The 4744-nt window shown below is 44.0% G+C and overlaps 1 pseudogene; it reads right to left on the reverse strand.

Moving 5' to 3' along the window:
* Nucleotides 1-264: 264 nt before the first annotated feature.
* On the reverse strand, nt 265-4609 carry LOC129115311 (endophilin-A3-like; annotated as a pseudogene).
* Between the last annotated feature and the right edge of the window lie 135 nt (nt 4610-4744).

Below are 4744 nucleotides of genomic sequence, written 5' to 3' on the forward strand. Positions count from 1 at the left end.
CAGTCTAGAGATGTGCAGCAACGTGAGGGTAAAGGTCTTAAAGGGAAACACACATCTGTATTTACTTCCAGCTGTTCTTTACATATGTCAAAGTATAACATGAGCTCGTGTCTTTAGAGTTCTCTTCAGTAGAAACTTATGGCCGTCCTTCCCAGTAAAAACGTGAAAAAGTGCAAATAAGAAGCAGAAAGTTTTTATCCTCTAAATACAAACACACTGAGACAAACGGTCTGAGGAGTGGGTGGGTGTGTTTCTGATGGGTTGTCATGGTAGCAGCAGAGGCACCAGCACGTCCACGTAGCTGGCGGGGAGGAGTCCCGACCGCCGCATAGCGTCCCCTCAAACCAGCTGGCGTCCAGCTGACCGGTGAGGACGATGATGTCACCGGCCCACGAAGGTCAGCTCGCCATCGTGGCTCGAGTGGAAGGAGTACAACGCCCGACAGCACGGCTGATCCAGGACCAGCTGACCGTCAGCTGGGAGAGAGACAACGGGACAGAGAGAGAGAGAGACAGAGAGAGACAGAGAGAGAGAGAGACAGAGAGAGACAGACAGACAGACAGAGAGACTGACAGACAGAGAGACAGACAGAGAGACATGAGACAGAGAGACAGAGAGACAGAGACAGAGAGGGAGAAACAGAGAGACAGACAGACAGAGAGAGAAGACAGATTATTGTTAGCAGTTTTAAAAAAGAGGTAAAAGTTTAAAGGTACTTGCACTTACGTACTTCTAAAGTAAAGTACCTGATATCTTTAATAACTCTTCAGATTCAGATTATTAAAACAAATAAACTAATCAATGATGTATTATTAAAGATTAAACTACCAGCATTATATAAAGTCATTAAAATGAGCTCCACATTATAATGATTAAAAAAGATACTATTCTGCATAATTAGCACTTTTACCTTTTTGTACTTTCAGTATATTTAGATGCTGATACTTTCATACTTTCTCAGAGTATCTGTGCACTGTGGTAGTTCTACTTTGACTTCAGACGTAGATTTAACAAACCGGTGAGTCTTCATCCTAAAAACATAAACCTTTATGAGGAGGTCTGTTCATGTTTTCTCACCGTAACAGGGGATCGGACTGCCGGGTCGGAACGGGATTGCTGTGAACAGAAGAACACGTTTTAGTTTTAAACATCTGGTCAGATAAAGTTAAAGTGATTCTGTGTTTAAATGTTTCTGACCCGAGGAGGCGGTCGCTGTGAGTTCACTTCTGACTCGGGTCCTTCTGGGTTTGAACCGTCGCTCTGGTTTGTTGCTGGAAGCCGTCAGACTGTTTAAAGAACATTTAAAGAACATTTAAAGAACTTTTAAAGAACTTTTAAAGAACATTTAAAGAACATTTAAAACTTTATGCACCAACATTAAAACCAAACACACGGAGAGTCTGCAGCCGTGAGAGAAGCTCTGGAGACAAAGACACAGAGTCTACAGAGTCTCTAGAAAGGGTTGTAAAGATTGTGGTTTTCAGTCATTCATTTATTTATTCATTTTTATTTATTTATTCATTCATTCATTCATGGTCCCAGTAAGAAGAACTGCTGACAACATATAATCCTTGTATAATAAATCAACCAGTTTGTTTTATTCTTATGATCCTCACTGTGAACTGTTCACATTTCTGGTATTATGTATATTTATTTATTACATTTATCACTGGTTTGTTTGTTTTGTTTGTTTGTCAGTGTAATTAAAGAAAAACATACCAGCCTGATTTTTATTAAACTTGTAGAAAGTTAGTAGCATGGTCCTCAGGAAGAGCCCTTTACATTTAATTGATGATCTTATGCGTAAATAAACACATGTGATGCAACAACAGAACAAAACAGCCACCTCAAACATCACCGTAGAAACAAATGCATTATGTATATAAAAAGCAATGTCCTCCTCGTTGTTTATATTTCATAAATAAAGTTATATCTAGTCTTAACATCTAATAGGGGAGAGTTCATGCTCCCCAGAGGACCTCTCTTCATCCTAGTTAGTGATACATGAGCTCCTCCAGCAGCACACCTTATAGACATGATAGAGTTTGTTTTGTTCTGTGTATTCATGGTCACTAACTGTAGAACAGTTCAGAAGGTCTTTCCTCTGGAGAGACGAACACACGGGGCTCACCTGGCCTGCAGGTTGCCGTGGAGACAGAGCAGGACGCGGTGGGCGTCGCGGTGAAAGTGCAGCAGAGACGAGACGAGAGCAGAAAGACGACGGAGACGATCGTCCTGCAGGAGGAAAAACATCATCTTCATCATCTTCATCATCATCATCATCTTCATCCTCATCACCACCATCATCCTCATCACCACCATCATCCTCATCATCACCATCATCTTCATCATCATCATCATCACCATCTTCATCCTCATCATCACCATCATCATCACCATCATCATCTTCATCACCACCATCATCATTACCATCCTCATCATCATCATCACCATCATCATCTTCATCACCATCTTCATCCTCATCATCACCATCATCATCATCATCACCATCATCATCATCATCACCATCATCATCCTCATCATCACCATCATCATCATCATCATCATCATCACCATCATCATCCTCATCCTCATCATCCTCACCATCATCATCTTCATCCTCATCATCACCATCATCATCTTCATCACCATCTTCATCACCATCATCATCCTCATCATCACCATCATCTTCATCACCATCATCATCACCATCATCATCATCACCATCATCATCTTCATCCTCATCACCACCTTCATCTTCATCCTCATCATCATCATTTTCATCATCACCCATCATCCTCATCTTCATCCTCATCATCATCTTCATCCTCATCACCCTCACGTCTCTCTGCAGCAGGTAGAACATGCTCCTCTCCGTCAGCTCTCTGGAGGTGTAGAACTTGTCTCCGGCCCGTTGGACCTCGTCCTCCCGGGACTTTCCCTCTGCGTCTCCTCTTGTAGTCGAAGTCCAGCCGACGACCGTTCAGCTTCCTCAGCTGGTACTGAGGAACCAATCAGAACGCAGATCAGAATCACATGGTTTCTGAATATCTGGTATAACTTCTCTTTCATTGTTATTATTATAAAGTATTTTTTAAACACTGACCCGGATCTCCTTCAGCTCCGTGTCCTGGAGGTCCTGCAGAGGGTCGATGAAGCTGCGTTTCACGTTGACATCCAGAGCGTCACGAGCCTGAGCAACCTGATGAAGAGCTTCACCAGCAACCGTCAGAGCAACGCCTGCAACCAGAGAACCAGAGGAAGAACCAGAGGAAGAACCAATGAACCAGAGGAGGAACCAGAGGATGAACCAGAGGAGGAACCAGAGGATGAACCAGAGGATGAACCAGAGGAGGAACCAGAGGATGAACCAGAGGAGGAACCAGAGGATGAACCAGAGGAGGAACCAGAGATTTAGCAGGAATCCTACTTGTTGAAACTCTTTTCTTATATGTGTATTGGCGTATATTCTTTAAACCGGCTTCGTACCAAATTCAGACTTAGCTCCGAGCTCCTGGCCGTAGAGCAGCATACAGTCTCCCAGAATGCTCTCTGTCTGCGGGTAACCCACCGACTTCCCCTGTCCTCGAATCCTGGACATCGTGGTGAGCATGCTCAGTTTAGCTCGGCCCGCTGGGAAAACACAGACAGTCACATGACTGGATGGTCCAACATCATCAGCAGTAGTTAGAATAATTATAGTACTGATGTGTCTGTGAACATCTGTGAACGTCTGTAAACGTCTGTGAACATCTGTGAACGTCTGTGAACATCTGTAAACATCTGTAAACGTCTGTGAACATCTGTGAACATCTGTAAACGTCTGTAAACATCTGTGAACGTCTGTAAACATCTGTATTGGTTCTCACCAGGGTTTGGTTGGAGGAACTCTGTGGTTCTGGACAGCAGCTCCACCAGCAGAGAGTTGATGACCACGACACTCTGAGACGGAGACACAGACAGGAAGCAGTCAGCTGTGATGTCATCACAGACAGGAAGCAGTCAGCGGTGATGTCATCACAGACAGGAAGCAGTCAGCTGTGATGTCATCACAGTTTTACCTTCTCCATCTTCAGGAAGTCGTCATCCATCTTTGTTCCTTCAGCTCCCATCAAACGCTCGTTCAGCAGCTGCAGGAACAGTCGAGTCGTGTTAGCAGTAGTTACTGGTATCTATTACAGGGAGAGTGTAGTAGTACTTCTACACAAGTACACGATTAAAGCAGTAATGGAACTAAATACTTAAACAGGATATTAAGCACAAAGTTTAGTTTGTTTTTACTTTGAATAGTAAAACTACTGTAGTAGTGCGTTATACTAGGTACTAGTAGTAGTACTAGTATAACTCATCTGGCTAACGGTGAATAAAAAGGTAAACAGCAGGTTTGAAGATGGAAACATAGTTTATTGTGATTCCTCATCAGTCTGTGTGATCAGGCTGATGATCCTGTGAACCTTCAGGCTGCGTCTCAGTGACACCAGGAGGACGGAAGCTAAACACGGCCGGTCTAACCCGGCCCGGCTCGGCCCGGTTACCTGACTGGCTTTGTGGAGCTGCTTCTTCATCCCGGACACCGACATCTTCACCGGCAGACAGACACACACACACACACACCGACACACACACACACACACACACACACACACACACACACACACACACACACACACACACACACACACACACACACACACACACACACACACACACACACACACACACACACACACACACACACACACAC

This window comes from Anoplopoma fimbria, unplaced genomic scaffold (assembly GCF_027596085.1).
Source record: "Anoplopoma fimbria isolate UVic2021 breed Golden Eagle Sablefish unplaced genomic scaffold, Afim_UVic_2022 Un_contig_11595_pilon_pilon, whole genome shotgun sequence".
Classification (NCBI taxonomy): Eukaryota; Metazoa; Chordata; class Actinopteri; order Perciformes; family Anoplopomatidae; genus Anoplopoma; species Anoplopoma fimbria.